A 24,985-nucleotide genomic window follows, 5' to 3' on the forward strand; every position below is an offset into this window, starting at 1 on the left:
GATGCTAATGCACACAAGAACAGGGAGACCACAAAAAGGGGGGGACGACAGAACAAAGACATGTTGAGTGCATGCATTACCGCTACCGTTGGCAGACACGACAGACACAGAAGTCCCCTGCACTACGCTGCGCTCTTGGGCTCCACTGTTCAATCCCTGGGACATGGCCTACAAGGCTATGGACGACATCTGCACACATGGATGACACAGGGGCATGACTAGGTGTACTTGGCACTCTACAGAGGTGGGGTGGGGTGCCACATGGCCTGCCTTACGGAGGGACCTTGCCTACTAAACTCGTCCTGGCCTAGGGAAAACCACAGCCAACCTCCCCCACCCAGACACCTCCACTGCACGCAAAATCAGCAGGATGAGAGTGTATTCACCCCCTTGTGGCTGTTGTGATGCCCCCAAGCGCCCATCCAACTCCGGGTACGCCACCACCAGGATCCTGAACATCAGGGGGGTCATGGTGCGACAGGCACCCCTCCCACGTTGGGAAGCCATCCCCAGCTGAGCCTCCGCCGTCTTCTTGCTCCAGCGGCGAATGTCCTCACATCTTTTCCGGCAGTGGGTGCTCCGTCTGTGGTAGATCCCCAGGGTCCGGACGTCCTTGGCGATGGCACGCCAAATATCTTTTTTCTGGTGGGCACTGACCTACATGAATTGTACAGGGGGAAAAGAAATGTTGTTACCAACTGCACCGTCACAGTCATTGGCCCCCCATCCCTACCCTTACCATGTGGCACATACATTCATCGTCGTTTCATGCACGCCTCATTCTCCCCCCCCCATCTTTCATCCACCACACTCCACACAGGCATAGCCCATACAGCATGCTCCCAGTGTACTTACCTGTTTGTCTGGAGGACCGTAGAGTAGCGTGTACTGGGGGAGGACCCCATCCACGAGTTTCTCCAACTCCTCCGATGTAAAGGCAGGGGCCCTTTCCCCAGACACTCGAGCCATTGTCTCTTCCAGACCGGGGTCACAGCAGCACTTGCAGTGTAGGTCCTCTCCTGTCGAAGATCAGGTATCGAGTGATTGAACAGATAGAAAATGGCGGTCACGTCCACGGTGGTGTGTACCGTCACCGGCGGCGTACATCGTCATTGGCTCCTGGGACCCATAGGGTCCAATGTTAACCAATGCAGCATTGCGCTGCGGTTTTCGACCGCCTACCACGACGGTGTACAATGCCAGCGCAGTTACCTCACATCCCATTGTCCCACTTTAGAGGTCAGGCAGCCGCCATTTCAGGGGCCCACATGGCTTGATTTTTAACTGCGTCACACATACCTAGGCCTAGCCTCAACACACATACAGGCCACTTTTCGGATTATGAATCGTGTTCTGTGTAAGCTGTGGGTACGTACCTCTGAGTTGGTTGACTCTGTGCTCGCTGTTGTCCTTCATAGGCACTGTGCGCTGGGACATGTGAGGAGATGGCGGCATCCTTCGGTGTACAGACCGCTGGTGGACCTGTCGACAATGGAGAAAAGACATGTGATCATCACCTACAGGCTTGACCGTGCCACAATCCAGGAACTGTGTACCCAGCTGAAGCCAGACCTGATGTCAGCTATCCGCCATCCCACAGGAATCCCCCCTCAAGTGCAGGTGCTGTCAGTACTCCATTTCCTTGCAAGTGGGTCATTTCAAACAACAGTGGCCATAGCATCAGGGATGTCCCAGCCTATGTTTTCCAACGTGTTGTCCAGAGTGTTGTCTGCCCTGCTGAAACACATGCAGAGCTACATCGTTTTCCCTCAGGTGGAGGATTTGCCTACAGTGAAAGGTGATTTCTATGCCCTGGGACATATCCCCAACATCATAGGTGCCATTGATGGGACACATGTGGCTTTGCCCCCCCGCAGGAGTGAACAGATGTACAGAAACCAGAAGAGTTATCATTCCATCAATGTGCAGATGGTGTGTTTGGCAGACCAGTACATCTCCCATGTGAATGCCAAGTTCCCTGGCTCAGTGCATAACACCTACATCCTGCGGAATAGCAGCATCCCTTATGTGATGGGTCATCTCCAGGGGCACCGTGTGTGGCTATTAGGTGAGCACGTGGAAGCAAGACAGTGGGAATGGTTGTCTGGGTCTGGGGATATCCCTACAGGTTATTGTGGGGGTCATTCCGACCCCGGCGGTCAAGGACCGCCGGGGCCGGGGATGCGGGAGCACCGCCAACAGGCTGGCGGTGCCCCGCAGGGCATTCTGACTGCGGCGGTTTGGCCGCGGTCAGACCAGGAAAACCGGCGGTCTCCCGCCGGTTTTCCGCTGCCCTGGGAATCCCCCATGGCGGCGCAGCTTGCTGCGCCGCCATGGGGGATTCCGACCCCCTCACCGCCATCCTGTTCCTGGCGGTTCCGACCGCCAGGAACAGGATGGCGGTGAGGGGTGTCGTGGGGCCCCTGGGGGCCCCTGCAGTGCCCATGCCAATGGCATGGGCACTGCAGGGGCCCCCGTAAGAGGGCCCCACTTTGAATTCCAGTGTCTGCTTTGCAGACACTGGAATTCGCGACGGGTACCACTGCACCCGTCGCACATCCTCCACTCCGCCGGCTCCATTCGGAGCCGGCTTCCTCGTGGGGAGGGGTTTCCCGATGGGCTGGCGGGCGGCCTTCTGGCCGCCCGCCGGGGTCAGAATGACCCCCTGTGTGTCTAACAGTTGTACATCGGCATTTGCAGGTGACTCTGGTTACCCCAACCTGTCATGGCTACTGACCCCATTGAGAAATCCCAGGACAAGGGCAGGGGAATGCTACAATGAGGCCCATGGGCGAACTCAGCGGATTATAGAACGGACCTTCGGCCTCCTGAAGGCCAGGTTGAGGTGCCTCCATATGACAGGTGGATCCCTATTCTACTCACCAAAGAAGGTGTGCCAGCTCATCGTGGCCTGCTGTATGCTTCACAACTTAGCTATGCGACGACAGGTGCCTTTTCTGCAGGAGGATGGTCCAGATGGCGGTGTTGTTGCAGCTGTGGAGCCTGTGGACAGTGAAGACGAGGAAGCAGAAGAAGAGGACATGGACAACAGGAACTCAGTGATCCTGCAATATTTCCAGTGAGACACAGGTAAGAGTACAGACCTGCCTACTACATGTACTTTAACACTACTACCTCTCTACTGTCTGTCGTTTTCACCCAGTGTATGGTCACTGAGTTGTCACTTTCCCTTACGATTTGAAATCTGCTTTGTTTGCTCATGGACTAGAGCTGTGTGACATAGGTATGTTGACATTACAATTGAAAGAGCATTTTGTCACTGTAATTGCTAATACACTATTTCGAAATCACAGACTGACTCCAGAGTGTTTTGTGCTTCAAGGGTGTTTATTGAAGTGCTCAATATTGGAGGGGGTTGTCAAATGGTGAGGGGGGATGGTGGTGGAATGTCCATGGCAGAGTCCAGTCAATTAGTCTCACTGGTGAATTGCCCAAAGGGGCATAGGAAGTGGAGCTGGGGCCGTTTGATGAGGGACAGGGTGACAAAGTGGGACAGAAAGATGACATTCAGGGTGGTCTCATTTCTTGGCAGGGGTCTTGGCATCGTTCTCTGTCTTTGTCCTGGATCTCAGGGACCATTTGTGGGGTGGTTCTCCCTCTGCGGGGTGGGGTGCTGGTGTGGTGGCCCTGTGGCGGGGTGTCCTGTCCACTAGCGCTGGCGGAGGTGGTGGGCAGTTCATCGTCCATGCTAGTGTCAGGGGCCCCTTGTTGTGCCACAGTGTCCCTCCAGGTGTTGAGTACTTCCTTCAGCACCCCTACAATGGTGCCCATGGTGGAATTGATGGTTCTGAGTTCCTCCCTGAAGCCCAAATACTGTTCCTCCTGCAGGCGCTGGGTCTCCTGAAACTTGGCCAGTACTGTTGCTATCGTCTCCTGGGAGTGGTGGTAGGCTCCCATGATGGAGGAGAGGGCCTCGTGGAGAGTGGGTTCCCTTGGCCTGTCCTCCCCCTGTCGCACAGCAGCCCTCCCAGTTCCCCTGTGTTCCTGAGCCTCCGTCCCCTGGACCATGTGCCCACTACCACTGCCCCCAGGTCCCTGTTGTTGTTGGGGTGGTGGATTAGCCTGGGTTCCCTGTAGTGGTGGACACACTGCTGCTTGACGTGTCCTGGGGACAGAGGTATGGGCCCGCTAGGTGGGTGCTGTGCTGGTGTTTCCAGAGTGGGTAAGCTCTGTGGTGGTCTGTGACTGTGTGAGGGGAACCGACTGTCCAGAGGTCCCCGATGGGCTGGGCTGGTCATCTAGATCCAGTTGGACAGAGGTGCTGTCATCACTGTGGGCCTCTTCTGTGGTGTGGACATGTGTGGACCCTCCTGTCCGCTGACGTTGGGTAGGGGTCCTGCAGGGGTATAAAAGGATGTTTATTACATCTGTGTGTGCTATGGTGTGCAATAGGTGGGTGACCGTGTACCCCAGTGCTTGCATTCCTGTGTGGGACCTTGTGTGATGGTGGTTTAGGGGGGTGTATGGATATGTGCAGTGGCCATGCTTTGGTGATGGGTGCAGGGCTTGGTGTTAGGATGTGTGGTTTGTGATGTTGGGACATTTGTGAGGAGTTGGAGTGATGGGGGTGAGGGTGAAGGTGAGGGGATGTGATAGCATGCAAGTCGGGTGGGGGATGTAATAGTTAAGAATTGACTTACCAGAGTCCATTCCTCCATCTACTCCTGCGAGGCCCTCAGGATGCAGAATCGCCAAGACTTGCTCCTCCCATGTTGTTAGTTGTGGAGGAGGAGGTGGGGGTCCTCCGCCAGTCCGCTGAACCGCAAGGTGGTGTCTTGAGACCACGGAACACACCTTCCCCCGTAGGTCGTTCCACCTCTTCCTGATGTCATCCCTATTTCTTGGGTGCTGTCCCACTGCGTTGACCTTGTCCACTATTCTTCGCCATAGATCCATCTTCCTAACTATGGAGGTGTGCTGCACCTGTGATCCGAATAGCTGTGGCTCTACCCGGACGATATCCTCCACCATGACCCTGAGCTCCTCCTCAGAGAACCTGGGGTATCTTTGCCGTGCCATGGGGTGGTGTGGGTGATGTGTGGGGTGGTGTGTGTGGTGATAAGTGTGCTGATATGTAGTGGTTTGTTGTGTGAGGTGCGTGGAAGTTCTTTGGGTGATGGTATTTTGTGCCTGTGGATGCTTGGTAGTAGTTTGTAGTGTCTCTCTCTGGCCTTATCTCGGTAATGTTGTTGTAGGGGTTTGTGGGTGATGTGGGTGTGTGTTTTATATTGTATTGGGTGTGTGGGAGTGGTGTGTGTATGTGTAACAGGTGTGTGTGTTTGGAATTGTCCAATGTGTCTGTGTTTTGTAAATGTGTGTGTATTCTGAGCGCGGCGGTGTGTACCGCCAATGGAATACCGCGGTTGAAAGACCGCCACATGGATTCGTGTGTCGTGATAGTGTGGGCGTATTTCTGTTGCCGTGACGTGACGTGGAGGATTTGTTTTCGCCAGTTTATCACTGACCTTTGGTGTGGCGGACTTGTGTGGGTGTCTGAATTTTGGCGGATTCCGTGCTGTGGGTCATAATAGCTGTGGCGGATTTCCGCGACCACGGCGGTGTGTTGGCGGTCTTCTGCACGGCGGTAAGCGGCTTTTACTGTCAATGTTGTAATGACCGCCTTTGTCTCTAAAAGTTGGGATACTTTTTAAGAATCTAGAACTATCTCTAGAACTTAATCCAAACTTTTACAAAACTTTTTAAACTCTAAAAGAAATGCTAACAGGGACTAACACAAGGCCCTAGCAGGACTTTTAAAAATTTAGAAAAATAGCTCAAATATCAAAAATCAATTTCTAATGACAATTTTTGGAATTTAGTCATGTGAGGTATTGGCTGAGTAGTCCAGCAAATGCAAAATCTTGTACCCTACAGCTGATCCACCAATGTAGGAAGTTGGCTCTGTATATACTATTTCAAAGTAAGAAATAGTGTGCACAGAGTCCAAGGGTTCCCCTTAGAGGTAAGATAGTGGCAAAAAGAGATCATTCTAATTCTCTATTTTGTGGTAGTGTAGTCGAGCAGTAGGCTTATCAGAGGGTGGTGTTAAGCATTTGTTGTACACACACAGGCAATAAATGAGGAACACACACTCAAAGACAAATTCCAGACCAATAGGTTTTTATATAGAAAAATATATTTTCTTAGTTTATTTTAAGAACCACAGGTTCAAGATTTACAAACAATACTTTAAATGAAAGGTATTTCACTCAGGTATTCTAGGAACTTTGAATTATCACAATAGCATGTACAGTTGTGACAAAAATGGCAATAAGCTATTTTAAAAGTGGACACAGTGCAAAAATCAACAGTTCCTGGGGAAGGTAAGTAAATGTTAAGTTCACAGGTAAGTAAAACACTTACAGGGTTCAAAGTTGGGTCCAAGGTAGCCCACCGTTGGGAGTTCAAGGCAACCCCAAAGTTACCACACCAGCAACTCAGGGCCGGTCAGGTGCAGAGGTCAAAGTGATGCCCAAAACACTCCGGTCGACTAACTATGGCAGGGCAATTTTATGGTTGGAAGAGAAGGTGGAGGTGTGGCACTCGCTGCCTCTTTCGTTGACAGGACGAATCGCTATCGCCAAAATGTTAGTGCTGCCTAAGTTCCTATATTTATTTTTAAATGTCCCCCTCCTTCTTAACACGAGCTTTTGGCGGAGACTTCGGCCCGCGCTGATACGGTTGGTGTGGGCTGGCGGGCAGCCTAGGGTTTCTTGGGAGATGCTGACGCTGCCCTTCGAGCAGGGGGGCCTGGCTGCCCCCGTTCTGGAACTTCACTATTATTGTGCCCAAGCACATTTGGTTATTATTGGATCCGTCCCATCCGGTATCTACCTCACCTTGCGCCTGAATATGATGCGTTATGGCCTGATGGCCTATCCCAGGCTCTTGGGGGTCCGGCTCGGCCCGGGCACCGGGGAGTGGACACAGTGGCATGCACGGCAAGAGCATGGACCATTATATTGCTTCGCATGGGTGTTCCTGGATCCTTTGCTCCGTCGATGTCAGTCTTTGATGTTGCGGATGAGCGAATGTTCCGTGATGCGGGGCTTCGCAGCTTTCTTTGTGCTTCGAATTTGAATAAGCTGGGGGATTGGTTTGTGGACGGGCGGCTGATTTCACAGAGAGAGGGGCGGGATATTGCGTTGCATAGATTGTATGTGCTGCGGGTGTGTGCGATGCTCCGCGCCTGTTTCCCTCGATTACCTGAGATGTCACTAAACTATATAACGGTGTTCAGAAGCAGAAAGGGGATCTTGCACAGTCGGCTAGGGCCAAATGGGAGGCGGATGTTGGTGAAAGTATCTCCGAGGAAGAATGGAGGGAATGTTGTGCACATATGAGAGTCCTGTCGCCTAACTACCAACTACGTCTCATACATTTTAAATTCCTGCATCGCGTGTATTACACCCCACATAGGCTTCACTCTATGGGTCTGCACTCAGACGCATGTTGTGAGCGGTGCAGCGCTCCTGATGCTGACTTTTTACACCTGTTGTGGTCTTGTCACGATGTGAGTGTCTACTGGTCAGAGGTGATGCGTATGATTGGGGTGATGATTGGCTTGGATTTACCCCTTTCGCCTAAACTAGCGCTCCTTGGATGTGTGAACGAGGTGCCGCCTGCTTACAGGAGATTGGTGGGCATGTTGCTGCTGCTGGCTAAGTGCAGGGTTGTGATATGCTGGGGTCGCGGACACGCTCTCCTTGGAGCGGACTGGCTGAAGGATGCCTCCTTCTGCCAGGAGCCAATAATGCTATATTGGGAGTTGACCCCGAGGGCTCTAGACCTAGGGACATTTGGGCTCCACTGCGCTCTTTTCTTGAATCCAATGCAAAAACTCCGTTATAATCCCACTTAGCTACGCACACAATTATTCTCCATTCTCCATCTCCCAACTGTTTCCACACTGCAAGATGGATTTGTTAAGAATAGCTGTGTCCCTCTTGGGTGTACTCCCTCTGCCGGCCTCCTCCCCCTTCCTTTCTTCTTCTTTCTTTCGTGGATCTCTGATATGCTTCCTTTTTCTCTTGACTAGAGTTTATTATGTACTAATCATTGATACCTTAACATTGTTGAGAAAATTTTATCGAGATGTTAGTGGGATGTGAGGTTGGATTTTCCCTTTGAATTGTCACAAGTCTGGTTTGAACCTTTACCCGATACTCCTGTACAAGTACGGATCACAAGATCTACTGTCTCTTTCTTGTTGGTGATTGTGATCTTTCTGTTGGATGTTCACCTTATAATTGAATAACTAAATAATAAATCAAAAAAATGGCATGATGGTCATTTATTTATTTTTACTGAAGGGCTGTGTGGAATGGATTGTTGATCTTGAAAGAATTCCAGTGTTCTTTTTTTTTTATAAAAAGCTTTTATTGGTTTTATGAAGGTAACAAAATAAAATACAGTACAAACAACATGGCACCAACCGGTGCCCAGAGACGGTCTCTTCCCCTGTCCCTGACAGGACACCACAAAAAAAAGGTTTACACATGATGATGATAATGATGATGCTAATGATAATAGGCTGCACGGACTTATTGTAATGGAGAAAAGAAGAAAAGAAGAAAAGGATAAGGAGAGGAGAGACCCTCCCACACGACATTTCTGATGATGACGCTACCCACTGAGTCATACAGCTCACATACAAGTTAATTGCCCCATGTGTCCTCCCATTTCCCCCATACTTTATTATATTTGTTCGGGCACCCCCAAGCTTCGTATACAAGTTTTTAACGCTGTGCGCACCAATCTACACCTTGTCTCCATTTGGCCGGTGCCGCCCCTGCCTTCCAGTCCGCCATAATGTCTCTTTTTGCCACCAGGCATGCCACTCCCAGGAAGATTCGGTCTGCTCTTCTCAGTCCCACCTCTCCCATGACCCCCAACAGGAGTGGCAATGGAGCCACTTCCACCTCATCGTGAAGGACCCCCGAGACCTCCCGCATGATCGCCCTCCAGTAAGTCACTATGGGGGTCATTCCAACCTCGGCGGTAAAAGGCGCTTACCGCCAGACAGAAGACCGCCATAACACTGCCGCGGTCGCGGTAAACCGCCACGGCCATTCTGACCCACAACAGGCAAACCGCCAAAATCCCGACATCCACAAAAGTCCGCCACACCAAAGGTCAGCGAGAAACTGGCGATGACCAAACCTCCACCGTCACGCCAACAGAAATACGCCCACACTATCAGGACACACGAATCCACGCGGCGGTCTTTCAACCGCGGTATTTCATTGGCGGTACACACCGCTGCGCTCAAAATACACATACTTGTACAAAACACTACCACATTGGACAATTCAAATTACACACACCTGATTCACATACACACACCACTCCCACACACCCAACACAATATAAAACACACACCCACATCACCCACAAACTTCCACTCCTAGAGATTCGTGAACACGCACCGAGAAAAGACATCCGAGCACCCAGACGCCCAATTCACTGTCACCCAGCAATATTAGCACGCACTTCACACAACACAACAATACACATCACCACACTTAGCACCACACAATCCCCCCCCAAACTACCGTCACAACAGCCCCCACAAGGGAATGCCAGCACTGGGGTACAAGGGCACCCACCCATTGCATGCCATTGGCACACACAGAAGCAATAACCATACTTTTGTACCCCTGCAGGACCCGAACGCCAGGTCACCGCGCAGGAGGGTCCACAAATGTCCACTCCACCCCCAGAAGAGGCCCACAGTGAGGACAGCAGCTCTGTCTCCCTGGATCTAGATGACCAGCCCGGTCCATCGGGGACCTCGGGACAGTCGGTTCCCCTCAGACAGCCACAGGCCACAGCAGACCTTCCCCCCTCTGGGAACACCAGCACAGCACCCACCCAGCGGGCCCATACCTCTGTCCCCAGGACACGTCAATCAGTGGTGTGTCCACCACTACAGGGAACCCAGGCTAACCCAACACCCCAACAACAACAGGGACCTGGGGGCAGTGGTAGTGGGCACACGGTCCAGGGGACAGAGGCCCAGGGAAACAGGGGAACTGGGAGGGCTGCTGTGCGACAGGGGAGGGACAGGCCCAGGGAACCCACTCTCCACAAGGCCCTCTCCTCCATCATGGGAGCATACCACCACTCCCAGGAGACGATGGCGACGGTCCTTGCCAGGTTTCAGGAGATCCAGCTTCTGCAGGAGGAACAGTATATGGGGTTCAGGGAGGAACTAAGAAACATCAGTTCCGCAATGGGTACCATCATAGTGGCCCTGAATCAGGTAGTCACCACATTGCGGGACACTGTGGCACCTCAAAGGGCCCCTGTCACTAGCATGGACCAAGAACTGCCTACCACCTCCGCCGGCGCTAGTGGACAGGAGGCCCCGACACAAGACCAACAGGCCACCAGAACCCCACCCCCTGCAGAAGGAGAACCACCCCGCAAGCGGGCCCTGAGATCCAGGAAGAAGACAGAGTAAGATGTCAAGACCCCCGCCAGCAAAGGATACCGCCCTGATTGTCATCCCACTGTCCCACATTGTCACCCTGTCCAACTTTAAACTGCCCCTGCTCCACTTTCCACAGGCATTTGGACAATGCACCTGTGATACTGATAGTCTGGACTCTGCCATGGACAATCCTCCACCATCACCCCTCACCGATTTGCAACCACCCATCCAATTTAGAGCACTTGAATAAACACACTTATTGCACATAAACAATCTGGAGTCTGGCTGTGATTTTAACAAATGTATTAGACATGACCGTGCCAAAATGTTCATACACATTGTGATGCCAACAAACCGCTGTCACACAGCTGTAGTCCATGGGGAAACAAAGCAGATGTCACGCAGTGGGGCCCACATCTCTGAAAACGGAAGGGAAAGTCACAACACAGTTACCATACACTGGGGGAAAATAGTCAGACAGTAGAGAGGTAGAAGTCTTTAAGTAAATGTAATATGCCGGTGTGTACTCTTACCTGTGTGTCATTGAAAATACTGCTGTATTACTGTGTTCCTGTTCTCTATGTCGTCCTCTTCGCCTTCCTCCTCTTCACTCTCCACAGGCTCCACAGCTGCTACAACACCACCATCTGGACCATTCTCCTGCAGAAAAGGCACCTGGCGTCGCAAAGCCAGGTTGTGAAGCATACAGCAGGCCACGATGATCTGGCACACCTTCTTTGGTGAGTACATTAGGGATCCACCTGTCATATGGAGGCACCTGAACCTCGCCTTCAGGAGGCCAAAGGTTCGCTCGATCACCCTCCTAGTCCGCCCATGGGCCTCATTGTACCGTTCCTCTGCCCTGGTCCTGGGATTCCTCACTGGGGTCAATAGCCACGAAAAGTTGGGGTAACCAGAGTCCCCTAATAGCCACACCCGGTGCCTCTGGAGTTGACCCATCACATACGGGATGCTGCTATTCCGCAGGATGTAGGCGTCATGCACTGACCCAGGGAACTTGGCATTAACATGGGAGATGTACTGGTCTGCCAAACACATCTGGACATTCATGGAATGATAACTCTTTCTGTTCCTGTACACCTGTTCACTCCTGCTGGGGGGGACCAAAGCAACATGTGTCCCATCAATGGCACCAATGATGTTGGGAATATGTCCAAGGGCATAGAAATCACCCTTCACTGTAACCAAATCCCCCACCTCAGGGAAAATGATGTAGCTCTGCATGTGTTTGAGCAGGGCAGACAACACTCTGGACAACACCTTTGAAAACATGGGCTGGGACATCCCTGATGATATGGCCACTGTTGTTTGAAATGACCCAATTGCAAAGAAATGGAGTACTGACAGCACCTGCACTAGAGGGGGGGATCCCTGTGGGTTGGCGGATTGGTGACATCAGGTCTGCCTCCAGCTCGGCACACAGTTCCTGTATAGTGGCGCGGTCAAGCCTGTATGTCAGTATGACATATCGTTCCTCCATTGTCGACAGGTCCACCAGCGGTCTGTACACAGGAAGATTCCTCCATCTCCTCGCATGTCCCAGCGGACGGTGCCTATGAAGGACAACAACGAGCACAGAGTCAATCAACCCACAGGTACGTTCCCACAGCTTGCACATAACACGATTCACTATGCATTGAATGGCTTGTATGAGTGTTGATGCAAGGCCTAGGTATGTGTGATGCAGTAGTAATTAAGCCATGTGGGCCCTTGAAATGGCGGCTGCCTGACCTGTGAAGTGCGACAGTGGGATGTGAGGTCAATGCGCTGGCGTGGCACACCGTGGCGGTAGGCGGTCAAAGACCGCCGCGCAAAGCCGCATTGGTTAACATTGAACCCTATGGGTTTCACGAGCCAATGACGATGTGCGCCGGCGGTCGCGGTACGCACCGCCGTGGTACGCACCGCCGCGGGCGTGACTGCCATTTTCTATCTGCTTAATGACTCGATATCTGATCTTCCACAGGAGAGGACCTATACTGCAAGCGCTGCTGTGACCTCGGTCTGGAAGAGACAATGGCTCATGCGACTGAGGAAAGGGCCCCTGCCTTCACTTCTGAAGAATTGGAGAAACTTGTGGATGGGGTCCTCCCCCAGTATGCGCTACTCTACGGTCCTCCAGACCAACAGGTAAGTACACTGGGACCATGCTTAGTGGGCAATAGCTGGGTTGAGTGGGGTGGTATGAAAGATGGTGGGGAGGGGAGCTATTGAGGCATGCATCAAACGACAGATGAGAGCATGTGCCACATGGCAAGGGTGGGGATGGGGGGCCACTCACATCGAGCATGCAGAAGGTGATGATTTTTTTCTCCCCCTGTACATGTCACATAGGTCAGCGCCCACCAGAAAGTCGCTATTTGGCGTGCCATCGCCAAGGACGTCCGAACCCTGGGGGTCCACAACAGACGGGGCACCCACTGCCGGAAGAGGTAGGAGGACATCCGACGCTGGAGCAGGAAGACGGCGGAGGCTCAGCTGGGGATGGCCTCCCAACGTAGGAGGGGTGCCAGTCGTACTTTGACCCCCCTGATGTCCCGGATCCTGGTGGTGGCCTACCCCGATTTTGATGGGCGCGTGAGGGCATCACAGCAGACACAAGGGGGTGAGTACAAACACATTCTGCTGACTTTACGCGCAGTGCAGGTGTCTGGGTGGGGGAGGAGGGCTGTGGGTATCCCTAGGCCAGGGCGATTTCTGTAGGCTAGGCCCCTCCGTAAGGCATGGCCCTGTGCCCCCGCCCCCCACCTCTGTAGGGTGCCAAGTACAGGTATCCATGGCCCTGTGTCATCTATGTGTGCAGTTGTCATCCATAGGCTTGTAGGCCATGTCCCACTGATTGAGTAGTGGACCACAAGTGCGCGGCGTAGTGCAGGGGGCTTCTGTGTCTGTCCTCTCCGCCAACGGTGTCGCCTATGCATGCACTCAACATTTCTTTATTTCTCCCCCCCACCCTTTTTTGTGGTCTTCCTGTTCATGTGTGCATTAGCATCATCAGGCGGAGGAGAAGTGGCATCGGAGCACGAGGGAGCTGCATCCCACATGGCCAAGGAGGGCCATGCAACGGACTCTGAGTACACCAGTGGGACGGAGGGCGAGGGGAGCTCCACAGCGGGGACTCGTGCTGATGTCAGTGACAGCGACTCGTCCTCTGAAGGGAGCTCCCTTGTGGTGGCGGCAACATCCGTGCCCCCCGCAACAAACGGTACAGCCGCCACCCAGCGCACCAGCACCGCCCTCCCAGCAGCCCCTCAGCGTTTGCCCCGTGCCCGCTCACCCAGGAAGGTGGGCATCTCCTTCGCCCCAGGCACCTCAGGCCCTGCCCCTGTCACACCTGCTGCCCTCAGTGAGGAGGTCATTGACCTCCTGAGGACCATCATTGTTGGGCAGTCTACCCTTTTGAATGCCATCCAGGGTGTAGAAAGGGAGGTGCACCGGAGTAATGCATACCTGGAGGGCATTCATTCTGGTCAGGCTGCCCATCAGCGATCGTTCAACGCTCTGGCCTCAGCACTGACGGCAGCCATTGTCCCTGTCTCTAGCCTCCCCCCTCCAACTTCCTCCACCCAGACCCAATCCCCTGTACCTCTGCCTATCCCAGACACACCATCAGACCAGCCTGCACACACCTCAACACCCAAGGGAAGCTCATCCAGACATAAGCACCACACATCACACAAGCATTCACACAAGCAACATCCACATGCAGACATACCAACAGCCACTGCCTCCACTGTGTCCCCCTCCTCCTCGTCTCCCTCCTCCCTCCCTGTGACGTCTCCACTCACACTTGCATGCACAACATCTTCATCCACTACGTCCATCACCAGCACACCCACCAGAACACTCCGCACACGTGCAGTTACCACCCCCACTACCATTTACACGTCCCCTGTGTCCTCTCCCAGTGTGTCCGTCACCCCCTCTTCCAAACCACACAAACGCAGGCAGCCACCCACCCAACAGCCATCCACCTCACAACAGCCTCCAGCCCAAGCACCTGCACCCAAAGACACCAGACTTCACACTCCTACAACCACATCCTCTTCCTCCACTCCCATACCCACTACAGCTACTCGTCCCTCTCTTTCGAAATTGCTTTTCCTTTCCAAACTTGACCTCTTTCCAACAACTCCCCCACCCGTCCATCTCATAAGACTCCAATCAGCACCTCAGCCACCACAAAACCAGGAACTATTAAGACTATTTGCCAAGGACTGTGGAGTCCCCCACCCTCAAGGACAGCTAGTTCTGCTAGGAGCCAAGGCACGGCCTGCCCACCCCCGGAAAAGCACCCAAAGATTGCCAGTGCCCGGCGCGAGAGGCCAAAGACACCAGGGACCAAAATCCCTATCCTGGCTCCTGCAGGAAGTAGGGTGCCACCTGGCACACCGCCAAAGGTGGGAAAGGGCCACAGACGACCAGGGAAGGGTGGGAAGGGCAGCACGCCCGACAAGTCCGGCAGCAGGCCAGCTGCCCAGGAGGGCCCCACCAGCCCCATCCCAGGTGTGCAGGAGGACACCCACAGGCCCGGTACTGCAGCCCAGGAGGGCCCCGCAAGCCAACAGACAGATGGGCAGGAAGGCCCCGCCAGCCACATGTCAGGTAGCGAGTGACATCCATGCCATGGCCGGATCCGCTGACCTGGACACTCATCTCAAGCACCGCTGACCTGGACACTCATCTCAAGCACCGCTGAACAGGGCACCACCGTCTCAAGCACTGCTGAACAGGGTCCTTCCTCTCAAGCACCGCTGAACAGGGCACCGCCGTCTCAAGCACCGCTGCACTGGGCCCTTCCTCTCAAGCACCGCTGAACAGGGCACTGCCGTCTCAAGCACCGCTGCACTGGGCCCTTCCTCTCAAGCACCGCTGAACTGTGCCCTTCATCTCAAGCACCGCTGAACAGGGCACCGCCGTCTCAAGCACCGCTGAACTGGGCACCGCCGTCTCAAGCACCGCTGCACTGGGCCCTTCCTCTCAAGCACCGCTGAACTGTGCCCTTCATCTCAAGCACCGCTGAACAGGGCACCGCCATCTCAAGCACCGCTGAACAGGGCACCGCCGTCTCAAGCACCGCTGCACTGGGCCCTTCCTCTCAAGCACCGCTGAACAGGGTACCGCCGTCTCAAGCACCGCTGCACTGGGCACCGCCGTCTCAAGCACCGCTGCACTGGGCCCTTCCTCTCAAGCACCGCTGAACTGTGCCCTTCATCTCAAGCACCGCTGAACAGGGCACCGCCATCTCAAGCACCGCTGAACAGGGCACCGCCGTCTCAAGCACCGCTGCACTGGGCCCTTCCTCTCAAGCACCGCTGAACAGGGTACCGCCGTCTCAAGCACCGCTGCACTGGGCCCTTCCTCTCAAGCACCGCTGAACTGTGCCCTTCATCTCAAGCACCGCTGAACAGGGCACCGCCGTCTCAAGCACCGCTGAACTGGGCACCGCCGTCTCAAGCACCGCTGCACTGGGCCCTTCCTCTCAAGCACCGCTGAACTGTGCCCTTCATCTCAAGCACCGCTGAACAGGGCACCGCCGTCTCAAGCACCGCTGAACTGGGCACCGCCGTCTCAGGCACCGCTGCACTGGGCCCTTCCTCTCAAGCACCACTGGCCCATTGGCAGAAGGGGCAGGCCCTCCTCTGTGTCGGGCAGGGCTGCACGAAGCACTCTGGGCACCAGTCCCCCTCCAGAACCAGTGGAGACTGTCATCCACTTGAGAGGCTGTGGCTTTGCACTCCCCAGGATGTAACAGTGGGCAAACCACCCACTGTATGGACTTGAGAGACTGTGGCTTTGCACTCCCCAGGATGTAACAGTGGGCAAACCACCCACTGTATGGACTTGAGAGACTGTGGCTTTGCACTCCCCAGGATATCACAGTGGCCATGGAGGGCCCTCGTGGATCTGGCGTCGTGTACTCATGTGGCTGAGGTGCCCCCCCTTCCCTTCCCCCTGAGGTGCCTGTAGTTTTGCTATCTGATGCCCCTGCAGTGTTCTCTCCGTTGGTGTCAGGTATCCTGTGTGGGCTTTGCCCATGGGATTTGGGCCCAGTGGTCCACGGACAATGCCTGCAAAAATGATCGGACTTTTAATATTTATGTATATAATAGTTTTAAATGTGTGATATTTTTATAAGCCAGTAATACAATATATTCGACTGTTTATGATAATTTCCTTTTGTCTTTGCATTCTTCCAGGGGGCTTGGGGGGGGGACTGTGAAGTATTTCTATGCATTGATGTGTGTGTTGTAGTGGGTGAGGGTGGGGGTGGGTGTGTCGCGTATGTTTGTCCCGCTGTGGCGGTCGGAGTGTTAAAGTGGCGGTCTCTGTTGGCGGTTTCCGCCAGGGTCAGAATTCCATTTTTTTAACCGCCAGCCTGTTGGCGGGTTAGCCGCCGCTTTAACACCGACCGCCAGGGTTGGAATGACCCCCTATGACTGGGCAGGACTATACCATGTGAAAAAAGTCTGCGTCCGGGCCCTAGCAATGGGGACAGTCAGCCCTGGGCCGGAGACCCGCCCTGTGTAGCCTTATGGGTGTGAGGTATGCAGTGTGGAGATAGAGGGTCTGTAACAGTCGGAATCGAGTGGCTATAGTCAGGGTCCGAGAGGCCATTAATGCTTCCCTCCAGTCCTCCTCCTCCATGGGGCCCACCCTTTCCTCCCATTTCCGACGGAGCCCATCGAGAGGACGGGTGTTGTTTGCTATCAGAGAGTGATAGATTTGAGAGACTCCTCCCTCGCCCAGGTTTCCCATTAGCACCCTCACCTCCATGGGACTGTATTCAGGTATAGTTTCTCATGCACGGATGTGTAGAGCGTGGCGAAGCTGACGGTACCTGTGGAATTGAGTCTTGTTCAGTGAAAAGAGTCGCTGTAGCTCTTCAAAGGATTGCATGTGTGACCCCCCCCAAACATCACCCAGTGTAGAGATTCCTATGTAGTCCCATCTCTGGAACCCCTCCAGCGCAGAGACCTCCGCCAGTTGCCCCCCCTGCCACAATGGGGTTTGCTGGGTGAGGCGGCCCCACCAGCCTGACACTTTCTGGGCCTCACGCCAGCCCACCAAGACCACCCTAGTCACTTCAGGGGTCACTAAGGGGATCGGACACCCATACAGCGTGTCAAAAACCCCGGAGCAGCCCACTGTCTGGAGCTCCAGTTGGTATGCTGGGTCTGACCAACCGCCTCCCATCCAGTCATTAATTACGAGCAGGTGCATCGCAAGGTGATAGTAATAAATATTGGACATTCCCAAACCTCCATCATAAACATCTCTTTGACAGGTATTAAGGGCCATTCTAGAACGGGTACCACACCACAGAAACTGACGTGTCATTGTGTCCATTTCCCGGAACCATTTCCGAGGAACTGTATATCAGAAATTCTGCAGTAGGTAGAGGAGCCTAGGGAGGATCATCATTTTGTAAAGCGCTATTCTGCCAAGCAGATTGAGAGGTAGGGTCCGCCAACGTTGGAGGTCGTCTTTGACTCGTCTGGTAAGTGGTGCGACATTGAGCGCCCAAAGCTATTTCTGGTAGTAGGGCTATCTGCACTCCCAGATACTTAAAACTGTTACGCCGAAATGGGATGTTGCGTTGCCATTCGACGCAGTCTCCGGAGGGGTCCAGGGGGACCAATAGAGATTTGCTTGGATTCAAAGCCAGGCCCGAGGCCTCAGAGAAAAGATCCAGGATTTTCAAAATTCGAGGACCACTCTTTGCCGGGTTGGAGAAACATATAAGGACATCCTCCGCATATAGAGCCACGTGGTCCTCAGGTCCAGCGGGCCATGACCAACCCTCAATCAGGGGGTCCTCTCTCAGTAGCTTCGCCAAGGGTTCTATCCCGAGTGGGAAGAGCAACGGGGACAGTGGGCATCCTTGGCGGGTGCCCTGACAGATAGGGAACGGGTCCGAGACCACGCCGTTCACTTGGACAGGAGCGGTCGGGTTAGAGTAGAGGAGTCTCATCAAACCTCGGAATTTGGGCCCAAATCCGTTACTTAGCAGGACTTGGTCCAAATAGGACCAGTCCACGGTATCAAAAGCTTTCTCAAAGTCCAGCAACAGAAGAGCCAAGGGAGATCGGGTCAGGGTCCTGCGGTGTGCCAGGGTTACGTGCAAGCGTCTGATGCAGTGTCTTGTGCTTCTTGTGGGCATAATCCCGCATTGGTCAGGGTGTACCAATGAGGGAAGCGCCTCCCTCAGTCTAGTAACCAGAATTGTGGATAACACCTTAATCTCGGTGTTTAAGAGAGAGATGGGTCGGTACGCCGAGCAATGTCGCGACGGGGGTTGGATCTTGGGGATAACCACAATTGTGGCTTGATCGATCCCGGAAGGGAAACAGCCTGCTTTTTCTGCCTCCTCATACATTTTTAGCAAGTGAGGGCCCAAGATATCACCGCATCTGCTGTATAGCTCGGCCGGGTAGCAGTCTGGGCCTGGTGTCTTACCTGGTGACAGTTTGGCTATTGCGTCAGTGATCTCCTCAAGGCTTATGGCCTCATCCAGACTTTCTCTGGTCACCTGCGGTATCTTGGGGAAGACAATATCGTTTAGGAGGGGGGACTCCCTCTTGGCCGGTGGCCGGGGGTGCTCCTTATACAGCTGCGCATAATAGGAGGCAAAGCTCTGTGCAATGTCGCCTGGCACTCTTGAGAGAGTACCCGACTCGTCAACAATTTCAGGGATAACTCTATCAGCTAGCGGTCGGGTGGCTAGCCAGTGTAGGAGCTTTCCGTTCCTGTCTCCCCAGCCGTACACCCGAGCTGCTGATGCTCTCCAGATATGCTTTGCAGATTCCAGCATTACGTGTCTAATCTCATCTCTACCGGCGCTCGAGTCGCAACGCCCTTGCCTCTAGTTCCGACACCCGCAAGTTGTGTGCGCGTTCCCGTATGCGAAGGAGATGTTTGGCGTGTCCTCTGAGAGTGGCCTTACATGCAGCCCAGACCCTATCCGGTAATCACACTGATCCTAGGTTATGTTCGAAGTACTGACTAAGATGGTCTCTGACTGCTAGGATGTACTCGTTCTCTTGCAGGAGCCAGGCATTCAGGCACCACATCTGGCGCTGGGTGTCAGGATACTTCAATTCGATTTCCTCAGAAGCAGAAGATAACTACTCAGTCCCGACCCGAGCTACTCACAACAAATTTTAATCCTTCGTGCTGAGTACCCCGGAGGGGGAAAGGGGAATGGGATTGTAGAGAGACTGCCACAGTGATGATGAACATCAGTACTCAGTCTGCCTCTTCACGTCTAAGATTGGATGCAGCACCTGCAAGAGTCACAGTCGCAATTACTAGGGACATACAACATCAGTTTTACACTTTCTACTCTTAACACTTAATTCTCTATAATTCTATTATTTCTTCACTCACCCTGAGTTCTCTGTAGCCTTGCTTCTCTCTATGAATGATAAGCTCTTCTTAAAAATGCTTATTACTGATTCTGGAAGAACTTCTCAACCTTTGTTAGAGATTGGTTTTATGTTGCTATATATATATATATGTATATAGTTGGTGATAATGCGTTCTCCAAATCAGCTGATGTTAGTTGGTTTCTACTTTACATCAGAGAGTTCAATTACGTTTATTGCATTGGTAATTCTTGCTTGTGAAAGTTTGTTTCTCCTGTCTTATTTTGGCTTCTGTCAATACTTGTATTTGTAAATGCTTGTTTATTAAAGTTTGCTTCTTCTTTCTTACTTTGACATCTGTTGATAACTTGTATTTGTAAATGCTTGTTTATTAAAGTTAGTTTCTCCTTTCTTACTTCAACATCTATCGATAACTTGTATTTGTAAATGCTTGTTTATTAAAGTTTGTTTCTCTTTTAAACTCTACTTTGGTTTATTACCGTTGCATTTGTAAATGCTTACTTGTTAACATTAATTTCTCCGTTAAACTCGGCCTTCGTTTAGAACCTTGGTATTTGTAAATACTAGCTTGTTAAAGTTCGTTTTTCTTTTGACTTTGGTATCTTAAACAAGAACCTTGTAAACATAAGGTTTATTCATACATTAAACTCTGTAGCCTTGCCAAACCTCCACTGGAGCAGTCTACTATCAAACTCCTCGAATAAACCTTGACAACATTTATCACGTTTTCTGTAAAATAGTCTTCAAGTGTAATTTTACCTCACAGGAGTTTCTACTCTGAAGCGTGCTCTCTCTCCACACAGCTGATTCCTGTCAGACCTCAGTTGAAGTGCGAAGCTTCCAGCTGGTGAGCTCGTAACCTAGCAACCAACTGATTGCAAGACTAGAACTGTAACTAACCTTCAGGACTCACGACGGCCATCTTGAATCTTCTCTTCTTGATTCTTCCTTTGAAATAAGTGCAAGATTACTCTGCAAACCTTCTTCCAGTTTGGGCTTTGCTGTCTCCACTGAGGATATCTCTTTGCTTTTCTCAAGCATTTCTTTGATTTGATTTGGCAAGTTTGTGTGGTCATGACACCGCGTGGCTGTATCACCGGCCCGGTGACACTGGTGATATCTAGCGCTGGCATAAACACCAGATCGATTCTGGCGTGTGTCTGGTGGGCTGCTGATGTGTGTGTATATTGTCGCGTCTTGGGATGCCAGGTTCTCCAAACCTCGCATAGGCCAAGGCTCTCAGCCCAGCCACTCAGGCTCGACACGCGGCCCGAACGGCTAGTGGATATAGTACCTGAAACATCCAACCTGGGGTCCAGGACTGAGTTAAAGTCCCCTCCTATTAGGGTAGTCCCTTGAGGGAGTCCCGCCAGCATCTGGCGGAGTGAAAGTAGGAGGCTATCATACCCGGTTGGGGGAGCGTAGGCACACACGAGATTAAACCGAAAACCTGTGAAGTAATCCAGTCAACGCAACAAATCTTCCCTGTGGATCGGACTGTGTGGCAGTGACCACCATGGGGAATATGTGATGGAACAACTAGGTCCTAAACAACTACTTGCCTACACCACTACTGCTAAACAACTGAAAAGTCTCTACAACAAAGTACTGAACAACTACTATCTAAACAACGATTTTGCCTGAATAACAATTGCCTGAACACTGAATTTTAAGGTAAGTTTTTCTTTTTTTTAATGGTTTATTAGTTGTCTAGAATATATATATATATATATATATATATATATATATATATATATATATATATTGGAAGATGCAGGATCACAAGAAAACAACAGCCAGCCAGGGCAAAAATCTGGATCCCAAAGGATACAATGAGCCACAAGAAAATGAAATATCCAAGAAAGAAGTGACTCAAACAGATGATCTCACTAAAGAACAAAAATATATTTCTACTACAACGTTTCAGCTTCCGCCTTCCTCAGGTAGTACAAGATGGTTTGCTCAGTGGCTGCACAGCTGACACTGGTGGATTTTCAAAAAGCATCATGAGTGAAGATTCCAATTGGAATGTGGAATCAGTGCAGTGCTGAGAACTCTTCAGATATGCAGAAATCAAGTGGTATTGTCATTATCTCCTCCAGCCTTGCTGCCAAAAGTGGGGCCGTGGCCGGACGGGGCGGGCATCTCCACTAGGTGGAATGCCCTGTGGCGCTGTAACAAAGGGGGTGAGCCTTTGAGGCTCACCGCCAGGTGTTGGAGCTCCTGCAGGGGGAGGTGAGAAGCACCTCCACCCAGTACAGGCTTTGTTACTAGCCACAGAGTGACAAACGCACTCCTCATGTGGCCAGCAACATGTCTGGTGTGTGGCAGGCTGGCAAAACTAGTCAGCCCACACTGGAAGTCGGGTATGTTTTCAGGGGGCATCTCTAAGATGCCCTCTGGGGTGTATTTCACAATGAAATGTACACTGGTATCAGTGTGCATTTATTGTGCTGAGAAGTTTGATACCAAACTTCCCAGTTTTCAGTGTAGCCATTAATGTGCTGTGGAGTTTGTGTATGACAGACTCCCAGACCATATACTCCTATGGCTACCCTGCACTTACAATGTCTAAGGTTTTGCTTAGACACTGTAGGGGCATAGTGCTCATGCACTTATGCTCTCACCTATGGTATAGTGCACCCTGCCTTAGGGCTGTAAGGCCTGCTAGAGGGGTGACTTATCTATGCCATGGGCAGTGTGAGGTTGGCATGGCACCCTGAGGGGAGTGCCATGTCGACTTAGTCATTTTCTCCCCACCAGCACACACAAGCTGGCAAGCAGTGTGTCTGTGCTGAGTGAGGGGTCCCCAGAGTGGCATAAGACATGCTGCAGCCCTTAGAGACCTTCCCTGGCATCAGGGCCCTTGGTACCAGGGGTACCAGTTAGAAGGGACCTACCTGGATGGCAGGGTGTGCCAATTGTGGAGACAAAGGTACAGGTTAGGGAAAGAACACTGGTGCTGGGGCCTGGTTAGCAGGCCTCAGCACACTTTCAAATCATAACTTGGCATCAGCAAAGGCAAAAAGTCAGGGGGTAACCATGCCAAGGAGGCATTTCCTTACAGAACCCCCCCCCCAAAAAAAGAGGATGAGAATAACCTTTCCCAAGAGAGTCTTCATTTTCTAAGTGGAAGAACCTGGAAAGGCCATCTGCATTGACATGGGCAGTCCCAGGTCTGTGTTCCATTATAAAATCCATTCCCTGTAGGGAGATGGACCACCTCAGCAGTTTTGGATTTTTACCTTTCATTTGCATTAGCTATCTGAGAGGTCTGTGGTCAGTTTGGACTACAAAGTGAGTACCAAAGAGGTATGGTCTCAGCTTCTTCAGGGACCAAACCACAGCAAAGGCCTCCCTCTCAATGGCACTCCAACGCTGCTCCCTGGGGAGTAACTTCCTGCTAATGAAAGCAACAGGCTGGTCAAGGCCATCATCATTTGCTTGGGACAAAACTGCCCCTATCCCATGTTCAGAGGCATCAGTCTGCACAATGAACTGCTTGGAGTAATTTGGAGCTTTTAGAACTGGTGCTGTGCACATAGCTTGTTTCAGGGTGTCAAAGCCCTGTTGGCATTCTACAGTCCAGTTTACCTTCTTGGGCATTTTCTGGAGGTAAGTTCTGTGAGGGGTGTCACTATTGATCCATATCCCTTTACAAACCTCCTGTAGTACCCAGTCAAGCCAAGGAATGCCCTGACTTGAGTCTGGGTTTTTGGAGCTACCCAGTCCAGAATAGTGTGGATCTTGGGTTGGGGTGGCTGAACTTGGCCTCCACCTACAAGGTGTCCCAAGTAAACCACAGTTCCCTGCCCTATCTGACATTTGGATGCCTTGATAGAGAGGCCTGCTGCTTGCAGGGCCTTCAAAACCTTCTTCAGGTTGACCAGGTGATCCTGCCATCTGGAGCTAAAGACAGCAATATCGTCAAGATAAGCTGCACTGAAGGACTCCAAGCCAGCAAGGACTTGATTCACCAACCTTTGGAAGGTGGCAGGGGCATTCTTTAAGCCAAAGGGCATAACAGTAAACTGATAATGCCCATCAGGTGTGGAGAATGCTGTCTTTTCTTTTGCTCCTGGTGCCATTTTGATTTGCCAGTACCCTGTTGTCAAGTCAAAGGTACTTAAGTATCTGGCAGCACATAGTTTGTCAATTAATTAATCTGCCCTTGGAATGGGATGGGCATCTGTCTTGGTGACAGAATTAAGTCCTCTGTAGACCACACAAAACCTCATCTCTCTCTTACCATCCTTGGTGTGAGGTTTGGGAACTAAGACCACTGGGCTAGCCCAGGGGCTGTCAGAGTGCCCAATGACTCCCAATTCCAGCATCTTGTGGACTTCCACTTTGATGCTTTCCTTAACTTGGTCAGACTGTCTGAAAATGTTGTTCTTGACAGGCATGCTGTCTCCTGTGTCCACATCATGGGTACACAGGCGTGTCTGACCAGGGGTTAGGGAAAAGAGATCAGCAAACTGTTGTAAGACTTTCTTACAGTCAGAGTGCTGTTGGCCAGAGAGGGTGTCTGAATAGATCACTCCATCTACTGAGCCATCTTTAGGGTCTGTGCAGAGGAGATCAGTGAGAGGTTCACTCTCAGCTTCCTGGTCCTCATCTGTTACCATCAACAGATTCACATCTGCCCTGTCATGAAAGAGTTTGAGGCGGTTCACATGGATCACCCTTTTGGGGGTCCTGCTAGTGCCTAGGTCTACCAGGTAGGTGACCTGACTCTTTCTTTCTAGCACTGGGTAAGGGCCACTCCATCTGTGCTGAAGTGCCCTGGGAGCCACAGGCTCCAGAACCCAGACTTTCTGCCCTGGCTGAAATTCAACCATAGCAGCCTTTTGGTCATACCACACCTTCTGGAGCTGTTGGCTGGCCTCAAGGTTTTTACTTGCCTTTTCCATGTACTCTGCCATCCTGGAACGTAGGCCTAGTACATAGTCCACTATATCTTGTTTAGGCTCATGAAGAGGTCTCTCCCAGCCTTCTTTTACAAGAGCTAGTGGTCCCCTTACAGGATGGCTAAACAGAAGTTCAAAGGGGGAAAACCCTACTCCCTTCTGAGGCACCTCTCTGTAGACGAAAAGCAGACATGGCAAGAGGACATCCC

The sequence above is a fragment of the Pleurodeles waltl genome, chromosome 1_1 (genome assembly GCF_031143425.1).
Source record: "Pleurodeles waltl isolate 20211129_DDA chromosome 1_1, aPleWal1.hap1.20221129, whole genome shotgun sequence".
Taxonomy (NCBI): domain Eukaryota; kingdom Metazoa; phylum Chordata; class Amphibia; order Caudata; family Salamandridae; genus Pleurodeles; species Pleurodeles waltl.